Genomic DNA, 16,888 nt, shown 5'->3' on the forward strand with positions numbered 1-16,888 from the left:
CGTTGCCACAGGCTGGATTTCCTTCTCCTCATGCAGTACATAGCCCTAGACCCAACTCCTCAGAGCCGCTCCTTCCCATCTCTCCTCCAACACACTTTCCATCACTAGGGCTTTGCAGATAAAGGTGGTGCCTCCATTTTCACCATCTTCTCATACTCTCAGACAGATTATTTTAGGAACACCAGGCAACAGCAGACTCACACTCCCTTTGGTCTTTCTTCTGTGTCAAGAGGTGAAGGAGCAATAAAATTCTTTCTGAGATGGCGGTGCATCAAAAACACCTGAGGCAAATGAAACCCAATGGCAAACACTAGAAAATACATTGGCACTCTACAGAGGAAGCATACTACCATGGCACCTAAGATGAAGGCTTTTAAACGCAGCTATAACTCTCAAGGATGCATTCTACACATTTAACGTGAGGCCCGGTGCCCTGCACAGCAATCCACGGGGTGCACTACACGGTGGATATTGCATGGTGACTTGCACCTTGCCAGGCAGGAGAGCTGTGCAGTATTCTGTACAGTGTTCTGCTTTTCATGCTGTGAAGCAGCCTCATGAAGTGGATACTTGCTCTCATCCCACATTTAAAGCTTTCTGGTAACAAGGAGACTCAACAGACATTTTCTAATTGTGACCTTACTTTAAGCAAAAGTACATTTTTACTGTTCCACTAATCTTCACAGGGCACTCTATTAAAAGGATTAATAAATTATTCTTTCAAAAAAGGCTCCCTTACTTCTCCTACCTCTGCTGAACTGTGTGAGCTTTCTTTTTTTATAATTTTATTTTTTTATAACTGTGTGAGCTTTCTAGAAAATTAAATGATCTCTCAAGTTTAGTCAAAATCATATAATCACTAGAAGAAAATATATTACTTGAAATCAACAGAATCAAGAAATACGTGGTTTTTGTTCTTTTTTTTTAAAAAAAAATCTACAAGTAAAGCCAATGATAGTAAAAGACAAATAATTATACCTGGTATGATTAATTACATAATAGTCTAAACATTCAGACAGTGAGACTAAATGAGGATATTCTTAGGAGAGGATCAAAAGGGCTAAATTGCTATGTGCATACAATCACAAAAAATGATGTTTATCGAAATGAACTCCAAGAAATGGAAACAATAGATTTTTTTATTGTACTGTTTGTGGTTCTCTTCTCGTCTCTCCTCTCCTCTCCTCTCCTCTCCTCTCCTCTCCTCTCCTCTCCTCTCCTCTCCTCTCCTCTCTTCTCCTCTCCTTTCCTTTCCTTTCTTGTTTTCTCTGGTTTATTCCCTTCTGTCACTGTTTCTGATTTCAGTATTCTTTGTCTTGTGTATAAGTTTATCAGATATGGGAAGGGTAAGGGAAAACATAGAAATGGTAGGACAAAGGGTGAGCCAATTTTGCAGTAAAACCCACTAGATATTATGCTGGAAATGAATGGGACGAGGTTGGGAGGGGAAAAATTGAGAAAAAAAGAGGGAGTAGGTGACACTGTTCAAAAAGAAAAGTACTCATTACCTGACTTTATAAGGGTAACCCCTCTTTACATCACTTTACAATAAAATTTTTAAAAATCTAAAAATTAGAAAAGGGAAAGGAAAAAGATCTTTAAGGAGTTGTTGTGAGGTTGGCTAGGAGAAATGAAGGGAAATGCAGGGAAAGCGTGACTTTGGTCAAGATGCATTGTTCTCCTAGGAAAGCTGAGGTGTTGAAAGAACGGGGAGAATGGTGAAAGGGGTGACTTTGATCAATTTGCATTGTACTCATACTGACATGTTGATCTGAAACACTTGTTTTCAATAGTTATTGTATGTCTCAATTAAAAGTCTTTGTTATAAATACCCTCTAGAGCCCTGCCTCACTTTCTAAAGCTGCACAGAAAGGCAAGCCTGGAGGCCGAATTTCTGTTCACCAGGTAGGTGTTTGCCTATGTACTAGAGTCACCCAAAGTTTATGTTTCCTCATCCCTTGACCTATGCTCAATCAGCTCTGCTAGGTGAAGTCTTCTTGGTGATTCTAACTGGTATCCTGACAGAAACTCTCTGCTTAAGCCCGATTCACACGAATGTCTGCTGAGCAATGCGACACAGACAGGGCGGTCTGCCATCACTGACCTGGGAAATGGTGTAAACACTTCATGTGTGTACAAACACACTTGGAGACCCTGAAGGAAACAGGGTCAAAAACTAATGTTAGACATTCAACCAAGTGTTTGACACTGTAATCAGCGCTGGGCATATAAGAGATTGAGTAAATGCTATGTAAACACAAGAATATTGCATTAATTCCATTTGATGACACGGAAAAGAAAGAACATAGTGACAAGAGAGTGTGCCCAACTTATTGTCATGGGGAGTGAACGTAGGTGAGGTGAAGAGATCAGGTCTGGGGTCCCCAGGAAATCTCCTTAGGGTAGTCTTGGAGCAAGTGAAAGGGATTTAGAGTGAAAGACTTTGGAGAAAAATGAAAGAACTTTCATTTGTTACCTCTCTTTCACACACATTGTTTGTTCTTATTTTAGTCAAAATCTTAAACTATTGAGTGTGTCTCCTATTTCAAAGTTAAAAGTTCTCAACGCAAAGTTTCCATGCTTCTCAGCCACTGTTTCCCTCCATGAAGTTGCCAGTTTTGCTTTTTCTCTTGTGTCCTGTGTCCCACAAATGCAAGAGGACTGAACTCTCCCCTATTTCCATTGAACACAAGTGGTAGCACCCTCTGCACACTGTTTTTACTTTACTTCAGTTTACTGTAGGTTGAGGGTAACTCTATATTTTCTTAGGTTTAACTTTTACACAGGGGTTTTTACATCACAGTGTCAATTCATAAGTACAATGCCAAAACATTTCATCAATTCTTTTTTCTACTCATGGTATTTATTCTATAGGTATACCAGAACCCAAAACAGGTTTAGTTATTCTTCTAAGAAATATTTATATTGTTCAAGATCTTTAATAATATAACCATTGCTATAGGGAGTATCCAGATGTGAACCATGTATAAGTATATTCATCTGTTGTTGTAATATTTCTTTTCCAAAAACAGAACAAGTAGTATCACTACCTCAACAAACTTCCCCTGAGGTTACTTGAAAAGCAAATATAAATATTTAAGAAAGGTCTAGTGGTCAAAAAACTTCCTGTATAGGTTAATTTTATTCTTTAACTTGGTTTGACTGTTGGCTGCCCAGACCTTTAGTCAGTATTTTTCTAGGTGTATGTTTGGAGTTATTTCTAAATACAATTGGTATGTGAAAGTAGGCTTGGGGGGGTGTCATGGTCACAGAGATTAGATTTCCTGATCTAATATTGATCCAGTCAGATGAAGAAATTGATAGAATAAAAAAAATCAAACTAATAGAGAACCTTTTGAGCTGGGATTTGGGTCTCCTGCTCTCTGACTGGAACTTATACTCTCTTGGATCTCCAGCTCACCCAGTGCAGATCTCTAAGGTCACATGAACCAATTATTTGCAATAAATCTCCTCACTCTCACTGATCCCTATATGAACTTCTTCCTGTGCTCAAAGAACCCAATTTAGGAAGTTATTTGCATTGTAATTATGAGAAATCATAGATAAGAAGAAGAGTCTGACCTGGGGGAAACATAAGTTCATTACATAGACATAGTAAGAAGAAGTGTGTACAAAGATGAATGCTGGTCACAAGTATATTTAAAACTACGGAGTTGGGAGGCTTCTTCTTATGCAAGGGAACCAGCAGTGCACATCTGGGGAGAACTCTAATCTTCAAGATGTGGCTACAAATCCTAGACCTAACACTAGAGTCCAACCTAGAAGCTGGACATACCTCACTATCCTCCAGCAGGAAGTGGCGTGACCTTCAGCCAACTGACTCTACTGTTACAGTAAAGACAAATATAAATATTTAACCTAGAGCTTTCTTGTAAAGGTTAATTTGATGCTCCACTTTGAATCTGGATCTAGAAAGTAAGGCCCAGGGAAATCAGAACATTTTCTTGGCTAACAAACCTTGACACCTCATAGGCCTCTGGACTTTTAGGGAAAACAAAACTATGATTTTTGTAAGAGTCAAATGAAAGAAAACCTGACACCTGATTTGTTTTGGTTAATAAAACAATACTTTAGAAAGTTATTTAGTACCATCTTAGACCATAAAAAGAAATGACCCATAATGGCTTATTAGAGAGAGAAGAGATTAGGGAAATAATATTAAGAGAGAATTTGTGAAGAAAAAATAATTAAAATGGAAATAGAAATATGCAATAGTAGATTGAGTTTTACATCATCTACAATAAAGAGCATGAACTATAAAAACTGAATAACCAATATGGAGAAAAATGTTATAAACTTAATGACAGACACAGAAAGATAAACATGCATCACTATAGTAGATAGACTGGCTGTTTCTTAGAAAGCTAATGCTAAGAGAGTTAAGGCTAAGAAAACTTCTTAACCTTGCTAGACCAGCAACAGCACTTTAGGTATTTATGTTATCACGGTAAAAATGTACATCCATTAAAAAATTTCATTCAAATATTCCTAAGTGTTTTCCTAATAAAAGCAAAAATAATACAAGTAACTATGGTTTCCTTTAAGAGATGAATGCATAAAATAATTACAATGTTTTCATATAAGAAAATAATATTGAACAATAAAAATGAACCATCATTTGATGGGATGGTTGGTTTAGGAGGGATGGGGAAGAATTATGAAAGGAGTGACATTGATCAAGATGCATTGTACTCATAATTTGACATATTGAATTAAAACCTCTTTGTATAGCTTCTTAAAAATAATAAAATATAAAATAATAATAAGATAAAAATCAAAGTCGATCACACACACACACACACACACACACACACACACACCATGAATGAGCCTTAGTGCAATATTAAATGCTAAGTAAAGGAAGACAGCCTGAGTCTGTGGGTTAAGTTCTGTGACTTTCTAGAAGAGGGAAAAATGTAAAGACAATAAAATGATTCATTCTTACCAAAGGTTTGAGTGGAGGGTGTGGATCCCATAAATGAAATGATATTTCAGAGTGATAAAAGTAGTGGGTACATATATTAGGATACTGTAAAGATAGATACATTGTTTACAAACAAATGTAATCATTACCTTACTTATGTCACTGTAACCCCTCTGCTCATCACCTTGTCAATAAAGAAAAAATTAATTTAAAAATGATATTGTTCTGATATCGAAAGAAACAGAAAATGTTGCTTTAGATAGCGAAACAGGGAGCTGTAAATGCAAAATATTGAGGGAGAAGTTCATAGGTATGGAGGATAGTAAATGGAGTACCAATCCAAATGAGAAGTCAGGGCCAATTATATAAAACTAAAAGTTTTGTTGAGCTTTAGAATATTTCATTGTATCAATTCCACAAGATGATTATGTATTTTTTTTAACTCAAGTCTAATTTCAGAAAGAAAGGGTTATATATCCTTATGGGGGGAAAACAAAACAGAACAGAAAGAGCAAACCAGGTGATTTCTAAGTAAACCATGTGATCTTAGAAGTTTAATTAGATATTTAAATCACAGCAGAAAATGGAAAGAAAAAAACGTACCATAGAATTTGGAAGCAATGAAGAGGTGAGGTCTTCAATCCTCATGTTTCCTCAGTGTGACTGAGGCTCAGATGCTATCTATGATCATTGCTAAGAAATTAATTGATTGTCTGGCCAAGAAAATGGTGACTTAGGAATAGCACAATTGTGATACAAATTAATTGAACTTTCTTTCTGCAGTTGCAAGATTATATATTTTTTCTTTGGGAAAATAGTTAAAACAATTCATGCTTCATTAGTGGTGGTGTATAGAATTAAGAACTACCTTTAAAATGACAGTGATTGCTGCCCATATAATGATAAGTTGTAAGATGACTTACAAGATGATGATCAGGATAATTTGTCAACAATGTGACAGCTACATGAAATGAAATGCTTAATTAACAAAAAGCATGAAAAACTGGGTAGAGTTGGCCCTTGCTGTCCTAATCTTTTAAGTCCTTAAAAAAGCAACTGAGTGGTAATATGTCAAAACCATGAGTTGTGATCATTTTAGGAGGGTAGGATACAAAGTGATATATTTGTTAAAAAATAAACCCTGCTGCTCTAAAAAAAAAAAAAACAACAGTAGCTCCAACAAAACAAAAATGTTTATTGCTCATACAACAGTCTGGTCCTGGAAGAGGGGCCAGGGCTGGCAGGAGCCTGGGATTTTAAAGCTCAGTTAGGAACCCTGTGCTCTCTCAGTTTATTGTGATGGTGTTTACTTGTTTACAGCAACTGTGGGGTGAGGGAAGAGAGGATGTGTTAAGATGCTAATATTGGTGTACCCTTCTTGTTGAACACCCACCTCCAGATACAAAAGCTCCCCAAGGGATTGATCTCTGGCTGGTCTTCCATTGATCCTACTAGGATGTAAAGTGGTTTGGGCAGTAATTAAAAAAAAAAGGAGGAAAAGAGATTATCCTTACATGAGCTGCTTATTTAAGCTGTTTCACTAGTAGAAGAATTCTTTTTTCTTCTTAATAATTTCTCTTAATACTCTTCTACAAATTTTGGGTTAAAATGGGCATTTATTCTATTTGTACTTTTTTATAGAAATAAAAATAATTAAAGTGATAATACTTCTACTCCATCTATGCATATTATATTCTTTAGTCAGAGTCCTATTCTGAACCCCAGGTAAAGCACAGCAAAGCAAATTACCTAACCATGCACATAGTCTCAACATAACTTCTCTCTTGTTTTGTAGGGAAGAATGTCATTTTTATTTATGTATTACCTTTTAAAGTGGATCACTTTTCTTGAGTATGAGATTTAGTTTGAATAGTAAGTTTGGAACACATTCACTGAAATAAATCCATTTTAGATTGAGGTGGAATAAGCAATAATGTTCTAGATGGTATGTAGGTGTCCTGAAGTAGGTACTTCCACCAATAAGCTAGGATTTTGCTATATATCACAACTTTTTTGTTCTTGAAAATATGCTTCTTAGTAGGATGAAAATTAACACTCCTTTCCATGTTGATTTAAAAATATCAAGACATTTTACAAAACATGAAAAATTATATCTATTTTTCAATTAAGAGACTTTGGATTTTAGATGAAAGCTCATGTTCACTTGAGAATTTTTTTTTTTTTTGCCAGTCCTGGGACTTGAACTCAGGCCCAGGGCACTGTCCCTGGCTTCTTTTTGCTCAAGGCTAGCACTCTGCCACTTGAGCCACAGCACTTTCTGGCCATTTTCTATATATGTGGTGCTGAGGAATTGAACCCAGAGCTTCATGTATTACCAGGCAAGCACTCTTGCCACTAGGCTATATTCCCAGCCCTCATTTGAGAATTTTGAGTCATCACTGGATTTCGAAATATTACTAGAATAGGCATAAATATAAAATAGTTGAGAATATTGAAAGTAAGAAATCTTCCAGAAAAATTGTTTTCAATTTCATGTCTCTACTAATGACAGTGGAAGTGTGGGTGTTATTTACTTACCTATTTCAACTAACAAAGATATATTATATAATGACACATGAAACATACTAGAGATGATGCAAGGTAGAAACTATTGAATGGAAAATTTGGACTTGTGTGTGATGGTATTACAAATGTTAGAAAAATTGACATAGTGTCAAGATAATTGTTTTGTCAGTCTAGACATTGTGGACCTAATAAAGCGCTTAGATATTGTCATTGCTGTACCATTTTGCTTAGCTTTCTGGTGGTGACATTGAAGCAAATGGAGTCATTTAAAAGGCTTTATTTTAGTGGTCAGTATTACAATAATTCAAGGAGTCAGAGTCAGAAAATGGCATTAACTTCCTAAACAATACAACAAATGTGTTACCATTAAGTTTAGGGCAACTGAACAAGTGCAGTTGCGACATCTGGCAAGCAGAGAATTCAAGCAAGACATGATCACAGTAAAAGTAGTGGCAAGTTTTATTAGAAAAGAAAGACAGCAGAGAAAGAGTACTTAGCTTAGACACTCCATGGGAAGACAACAGCTTGGGCCTGTCTCAGCATCTTGGGCTTTTCCCACTATAACAATTGGGTTAAATAATGAAAATCAGATGGCTTTCTGATTTCTGTTTTCTGTAAGGCTGTGATTTCAAAGAGTATTGCCCTGTGATAGTTTCCTCATTCTTTTGCTTTTCTTTCTTCCTCATTCTTTTGTACTTCTCTTCCCTGGAATCCTCATTTAATTGTTTGCAGGTTTTGGCTCATCAGCTTATGCTGCCATGTACAAGCTGTAGGAGCCGAAACTCCTTGGTTGACCATTTTTCCACTAACTACTAGTGGCATTAACAGCCTGTTATGAGATAAAGTTATGGATTCACACTTAAAACAAGTGAATAAGAACATAGTTTTTAATAACAGCTAGCACTGTAGCAGGCTTTCTTTGGAAAATTACTTGTGTTAATTCATCCTATCGTCTCAATAGGACTCAGAAGAATAGAATGTTATTCTCTACATTTTACAGCTGAAAAGAAATCACTGTTAATTTCCTCTAATGATTTTCTGAGGTTTGTATGCATTTTACAATGCTTAGCAAGAGTGTGCGTATCTATGTTTCTTACAAAGTGGAAGCAAAGAACAGATTGTAGGAAAACATATCTTGGAGTTCATTTCGCTTTGCATCATCTTATATGGTCATATATACATAGCTATTGAACTATTGTGATCCTCTGCTAGCACTATCCTAGACATATAGTAATTATTACCAATGAGGGCAACCATGAAATCTATGTTTTCTTTGGGTCTGACTCACTTCACTTAGTATGATTGTTTTTCCATTTCTTAATGAAAGGGGCAATGTCATTCTTTCTGATGGAAACATAGAATTCCATTGTGTGTATATTGTGGTTAAGTATTTGAGGACGGACTCTGGTGGATAAAGTGAGTGGTATGGCTGAAGCAGCAGGTGAAGAGTGGATTTTGCTGAGGAAGTAACAGTGAATATTCTGGAAAAGAAAACCATTGTGCTGGAGGTAGCAACAGAGACGGGAAGGAGGAAAGTGCAAGAAGGGCTGGAGTACACCACAGCAAGGTTATATTCTCACCAACAGTGCACAAGGGAGTTCCCTGTTCTTCAGATCCAAGACAGTATTTTTTAACAAGCCATGCTAAGCAGGGTGGCGGGGTGGGGGGGGGAGTTGATATCTTATTTTGATTTTTGTTTACATGTCCTTGATGATTTTATTTCAGCGCTATTGCCTCAGACTTCTCTGCCCAGACTAGCATGGAACCTTGTTCTCCTGATCTCAGCCTCCTGAATAGCTGGCATAACAGGCAAGAACCAATACCTAGCAAAAATAAATATTTGTATCAAAACTATTTTTGATTTGATAAATGTTGAATTTGGAATACTGTCCATAAAACACATGAAAGATAATTATAATAACACAATTAGTAAGGTTTCTGAGAAAAAAAAAACCCTAATCCTTTAGAGTTAAATATTTAACCACTTAGGAGCTGAAGGAACAAAAGGAGAAATTTATTCATCTGTGAGAATCACGCAAGTTTCCTGGACCATAGGACCTTTGAAATGGATTGAAGAATATCAGGTAGGTGGCAAAGGACTTGGACAGGTGGGGGCATGATGAACGCAGGTGCACAGCAATGAGCCCTGTAACATGGAGCAGGAAAACAACGGGGTGCTTCACACGTAGTCCATAGCACTGTCTTCACTTGATTTAGACGAGTTATTTCAAAGACCCACTCGTGCATGAAGCTCGCAGGAATAGAAAGGTCAAGTAGAGAGCAGGGTGCGTTCCACAGTCCTGCAGGTTCCACAACAAGGCCCTCGACAGGGCATACTAAGGTCAAAGTCATTGTGTTGGTCCTCACTGCTTCGTAACCATTCGTGAAGGTCAGAAAGTTTGATGGAAATCTTTGGTCCGCTATGTAGCGGTCATTGTCACAGACATTCATCTTCCCTTGTTTCCCTTTGCTCATTTGTGGATAGAATCACTGTAATGCAAACACAGCACCTGCCCCACAGGGCATTCAATAAATGTTAGTCATTGGATTTAATTGTATCACTTGTAAAAAATATTTCCTTTTAAAGGCCATGGTAGAAGCTCATGCCTGTAATCACAGCAATGCAGAAGACTGAGCTCTGAGAATCACTGTCCAAAACCAGCCCAGGTAAAAAAGCCAATGAAACTCTTATCTCAAATTCATCAGAAAAAGCCAGAAACTGGAGCTGTGGCTCAAAAGGTACAATGCTAGCCTTGAAGCAAGCTAAGGAAAAGCCCCCAGTCTCAGAGTTCAAGCCCCAGTATGGGCACAATTATTTTTGCTTCTCCTTGATACGTGATATACATACTAGAGCACCTGGAACCTACCAGGTGCTATTTACATAATTGTTAGATACATGAGTGATTAAATAGGTAATAAATTTCAGGACTCATTGACCTTTTATTTTTATTTTGTTTTTTTATTGTCAAGTAATTAGTTTACAGTTCATGTATAACTTGCAGTAGCTGCTTAACTTGGCATTTCAAATATTCCATATTTTTAACTCAGAGTAGGATCTCACTGGTTGCTTAGGCAGTTGTGCACTAGATGAAACTATTGTTTTTGTATATTTCTCAAAACGCTTTTATATTTTTCAAAAAAAATATAAAATCCTTCTCAAATAGTTTTTTTTCCCACCAAATTTTGAGAGGAAAGCAACAATATTCACACTACTTATCTACCTTATCTAGCATCTATGTATAAAACTACCATCTCTGTTCACATATCTAGCATTTGTCTACGTATTTTATGTGTCACCTATTTTAGTATCATCTATTATCTTTTGTTTATCATTTGTACATAAGCTGTGCACTTGTCATGGCAATATCATAAAGTACCAAAGGGAAGCTCTTTGAAGGCAGATATTTTGCTCTGTAGAAACAGAAATTGAGACCCAAGTGTTTTGGTGGGTTGTTTGTGGCTGTGTGGCTGTATTAGCTCGCCAGGCCTGGGATCCATATTGTTCTTTATTCTTTCTATTAGAGAGCAGAGTCTTCTTTCATGAGCTGCTGTATTATACATCTAAAAATCCATAAATCACTCTCCTTTTGGATGACATAGCTCTAATATAAAGAGCTTTTAAAATGTTAGTTATCCCCTCAAGTGAACGTCTGAGCTTTGGTGATACAATTATTCCTTCCATACACAAAAGGGAGACATCTGGACAAGGCTGAGAGATTCACCATAGGTCACAAGAATGATTCATTTGAATTCAGAGGCCCCTTGGGCTGCTGGGAGAGCATCCCTTCCAGGGGCACACAGAGAAAAAGGCTATGCAAATCAGGGAGCTGTGTTCTCCTGTCAGCCCATCTGGGTCCTGACTGAGTGAAAACAATCTCCTAATCTCTCCTTTGACTAGGCGCTCCTTCTCCTGGTTTCTGAGCCATTTCTACAGAAAACGAATTCAGTTGGAGATTTTTTTTTTTCTGATTCATGGATTAAAAATCCACCCCCCCCCCCCCCTGGATTGACTAGATATTCAGGTATTACTTTAGAAAAGCATGAGAAGTTCCTTCTGCTGGAAAGGGTGACTTTGAAATCAATGTGTTATCATGTTGTGGAAATTGTGTTAGAATTGTTGTTTCCTGTTACTTTCTTGCTCTCACCGTGAAAACTCACCTGCGGTAATGGCTGTGTTTCTGTTTCAAGGAGCATACACACCAGACTTAAGCATGCCATATAATTGCCAAGATGAGTAACAGGTTCCAGCCCTATTGCAAAATGTTGGGCACACTGGCCCCTTTGGGTTGCCTCTTGCAGTGTTCTTTCTGCCTTCTCTTCCCTAGCAACGGCTGAGAGACCAGGAGGAGCTTAGTCCACCAGACCAAGCAGAGTTGCTATTACACAGGTGGTTTCTAAAATTTCATTTATGGAGTATTTACGAACGTTTCCCTTTTTCTACATTGATGCCTTGGGAAATAGATCACAGCTACAAATCCTCCTCACAAGCAAGGGTGTGAGGCTTCCTGAGTGCACGCCTGTGCGGCGTGTTGATGAGAGGTGCCCTTTGTGCTTGATAGCAGAGATGAAGGAGACACCTGCTCCTCTGGGGTATGTGGTTGACACAATACATCCACTTTTCTTAGCTAGGTCAATTTCTTCTTTCTTCTTTCCTCTCCTATCTTATCTTGGTCCTATGTGGCCTTCTTTTGTTAAGTTATTGAAATAAATGTTTAGCTCCTTACTTTCCAAAAGTTTTTATTCTAAGTTAGCATGGAGGAAGACTCCACACACTTTTATGGCTGCTGTGGTTTGGATATGGCTTGAGTCTCTCAGTAGCTCATGGGATGAAATTTACTCCTCAGTGAGACAGTAAGAAGATGGAATTCGAATCTCACTGTGGCATTTGAAGAAATGATTAGAAACAGACAAGGTCATTGGAATGGATGTCATGTGATTTGACGTTATAAGAAGGCACACATTGACGAAATAAAGCTCTCTGATTCTTGCCATGCAGGGCTACGTCAAGAGTCTAACAGAGACCTGTTGTTCACGATAGATGCCTAGGAGTGGTATGGCTGTGTCATAGGGTAGGTCTATGCTGAGCTTTTTGAGGAACCTCCATTCTGTTCTCCAAAGTGGTTGTACAAGTTTGCACTCCCGCCAGCAGTGGAGAAGGGTTCTTCTTTCCCTGCACCCCCTCCAGCATTTGTTGTTGCCTGAATTCAGAGTATAGGCCATTCTAACAGGAGTAAGATGCTCAGGATATCATAAAGACATCTGCACATCCATGTTTATCGCTACAGAATTCACAATAGCCAAAATATGGAAACAACCCAGATGCCCCACCACAGATGAACGGATTCAAAAAATGTGGTACCTGTACACAACGGAATACTACATAGCGATTAGAAATGATAAAATATTGATATTCGCAGGGAAGTGGTCAGAGCTTGAACAAATAATGTTGAGCAAGACAAGCCTAGAACACAAAGAACAAAGGGGTATGGTCTCCTAGATATATGACTGTTGGGAGGGGGGAACAGTAGAGACCAGCTCTGCAAAATAACAAACTTCTTTTCAAATGGTATTTCCACATGTTTGGGTCAGCGACTTTACATTATGTATCTAAAACCAAACAACTACTAAACATTAAAAGGTCTAGAATAGACTTATCAGTGGATCACAATAGCTCAACAGCTATGTACACATGATTATATAAGACTAGAATAATCAAAAACAACTCCAAGAGAAGGACACAGGAGGATTCTATTGTTGACGTTAAATTTAATGTTCTAGGTGAATTTCCTTGGGCGTACCCTACGTGGTTACTGTATATGATTTTGGTACAATGGATATTGTATGTATGCCTACCTGATCTAGGGAAGAGAAAGAAAAATGAGGGTGTAAGATAACACAAGAAATGTACTCACTACCTTATTATGTAACTGTGCCCGCTTTGCACAATACCTTGTCAATAAAATTTAATTAAAAAAAAAAAGAGTCTGACAGAAAGAAGTCTAGAATCAGATGTGGCCTCTCTAACTAGAAGTAGAAATATGAGCCTAGGTAAATCTCTTCACTTCATCCTTTCCTAGTCTGTGGTTATTCTGCTACTAACATCAGAAAGCAGATTAATGGCTACCGTCACTAATTATAACAGTTACTTCAAAATGGGTGGATGTGACAAGTCCTGCCTAGGTCTGATTCAGATCCACAGAGTCCAGCTAGCACAGCTCCCTGGGTGTCAGTCTGGTAACACATTTCTGACCCCTCTGCTCTTGACTGATAGAGCCCTCTGCCCAGTTTCTCTTGTCTACAGAGTCCATCCCATTGGCACCTGCTAGAGAAACCAGGTCTCTGAATAGCAGTAGTCACAACATGCACTTGAGTGGGTTGTGAACAATTCCCCGGAGTAGAAGCATTTCCTAGTTGTCTAAGACAGTGTAAAGCTGGGAACCTTTACAGTGTGGTGTACATATTTGTGACATGAAAAAACACCAAAACCATAGGTTGGAACTGCTAGCCCCTATACTTGTAATATCAGGGATAGAGAACATCTAGCCTCGGGCCATACAAGGCCCTTGAAATCCCTTTTGCATGATGGAGTAGGCACATAGCTTGTTATCTGCTGCCCACAGCCATCTGTCAGTATTAATAATGGTGTATGACCAACAAATCCTATTATAAACATCAAAATGTCCTTGGCAAAAACAAAGGTCTTCATCCCTATAAAGGAATAGTGTTCTTCTAAACAATAACAAGGGGAGAGCCCTCATCCATCCACCCTGTGAGGATACTGTGGGAAGAGGTCATTTATAAAGAATGGCCACTAGGCTGGGCATGGTGGCTCACACTTGCCACCCAGGTTGCTCAGGAGGCCTAAGTGGAAGGATCGTTGTCTAATTTGACTTGGACAAAGAGTGAGACCTGAAAAATCACTAACATCACAAGGGTTAGGAGAATGTCAAAATGGTAGAACGCCTACGCCTGCCAGGCAAGTGTGAGGCCCTGTATTCAAAGCCCAGTACAAACAAATGAACCAGTCAATAGAATTATTAATAATTGATTAATTCATAGGAAGAAACAGGCTCTTGTCAGGCCTCAAATCTACTGCTGCTTGATCTTATACCTCCCGGTCTCCAGAACTGTGGGAAGTAAATTTCTATATTTTAAAAAAATTTAATTTCATTGTTGATGATGGGTTAGTTACATGAATAAGGTGGTGAGTACATTTCTTGTTGAACATTGTTACTCCCTCCCTCACTTTTCTCCCACTTTCCCTCCTTCCCCAATCCCCCCACTCGAATTTGTAAAGTTCATTTCCAACATATTGTCTTGTATTGCTGTTCACTGGTTATCCGTTGTCCTTTGTCTCACCATTTTGGTGTTCCCCTTCCCTTTCCTAATTCAGATAAATGTATACACAATACCCAGGAGCTACCAAAATAAAATACAGTGACAACAGGGGTTAAACCATAGGGAACAAAAACAAGAGAAAAAAGAAATTTCACACAGTACATTAAAAACAACAACAAAGGAAAAAAATTCTTGTTTCTATACCTTGAAGTTCATTTCACTTAGCAACATTTTATATTTGTTATCACAATCTGAACAGACTAAGATATTTATTGCAGGAAAATTTTAGCTGATGAGAGCAAAATATCTTCAATAAATGGAATTGTTTAAAACTTATGGTTGGTAGCAGAGTGGCTTTCTTGGAGCCATTCTCTATCATCTCCCAGGACTCCTCCGGGATCTATACCTGCTCTGCACAAGTGTGTCCCGAAGAGATCGTCCGTCCACTCCAGCATCACTCACATTGCTTATGATCCATCGCTTGACACCTGCTGTGGACATAGACCTCACCCCTTCTTCATACATCCTGACAAACACTGGTCCAGCCCTAAGGCACCACCAGTCTCAGTTGTGCATTGAGAATACATCACCCTCTAGTTTGCTCTGTGACTACGGCACCGGGCTCCTGTGGACTCTCTGGCCTTCTCCTCTGGCGAGCACGTGGCATGCACCTTCCAGACTGTGCATTCCTTCCAAACCAGCCAGGCAGAGGTATAACACTAGAGATGGGTGTGTAGGATGGACTCAGGTAGATATTTGAGGGGAATTCAGGTGCGTTTCAGTTTATCTTCAAGAAATGAGAACAATAAAATATGTGTAGAAAAACCCTCCCTATCATTCTGTTAAACTGAAAAAACATACAAGTAAAAGCCCGGTTGTCACGAAGATAGCCTGACGACAGAAGAGATTTTTCACAGCAGTTGCTTGCTGAGCCATGAAGTTGCTGGAGATCAATAAAAACCACTGCTACACTGGGTTATATTGTATCTTCTGGGGTTCTTTAGATCCAGACTGATGGTCCCCTGAAATTCTCTGTGTCTGTCTCTCTCATGTACACACGCACGCGCGCGCGCGCACACACACACACACACACACACTACAAAGGCCTAGATGTACTAATCCACTGAGCTCCTTAAGGGGAACAGTAGTTCTCCCTTTCAATTATTGCTAGCAATATGGGGAAAATTTCTCATCTTTGATCCCACCCTACCTAGCTATGTGTTTCTAAGGCAGCAGTAAGTGTAGACGAAGGTCCTCATTAATCCTCTCAAGGTCCCTGTTTGGTGGGCAGCTGACAGCTAATGCAATCCCCATTGGTGAAATGAGCCACGCTCTGCCATCATTTGTCAATATTTCTGGGAGGAAAAGTCATGTTGGAAATGTCTCTAGACGCACCTGGGCAACTATATTGAAAGCTGGGTGAACACTTTAGGAAGTTGTTGTTATAGAGGTGAAGTACAGAGGGGTTACAGTCAGGTAAAGAGTACATGCCTTTTTGGACAATGTCACTCCTTCCCTAGCTCTCTCCCAAATTTTCCCTCCAATTCCCACCCACAAGTTGTACAGTTCATTTTCAACATAGGTCTTGTGAGTACCACTGCTGCCTTCGTTAACCTTTGGCGAACACTCTCTTATTGTTAATGTCTTCCTCTGTCTTTCTCATGCCTTGCTTCGCACCTTGCTTTCACAAGCCTCGGTCTTTTACTTGGTGAACAGTTGGCTTTGCTCCTGATTCTCCGTGCCTGTGAGGAGGACTCAGGTGTCCAGCTTGGTGCTCCTCTCCCCTCTCCCTGCCGTAGATCAAAGGAGTCCCTGCCAAGTTTGGCTCCACTTTCTGGTTCCAACTCGTGTCTTCACACAGGCAGTCTGTCTATAGCATCCAATTTTGAAACGCTTTATAAATTTAACTTTAGATTCTTACTGGATCCCAGGGCTTGGCATTCAGTTAACAATGACTATTGGGTAAATCTCTTATTTCTACTTGAGTTAAAATATGTTGCTTGTCCTTCTGCACTTATCAATTGGAACTATTCACCATAGAAAAATATACTTTATATAGAACATGTCATGTAAATACCT

Source organism: Perognathus longimembris, chromosome 8 (assembly GCF_023159225.1).
Source record: "Perognathus longimembris pacificus isolate PPM17 chromosome 8, ASM2315922v1, whole genome shotgun sequence".
In the NCBI taxonomy this organism is placed as follows: Eukaryota; Metazoa; Chordata; class Mammalia; order Rodentia; family Heteromyidae; genus Perognathus; species Perognathus longimembris.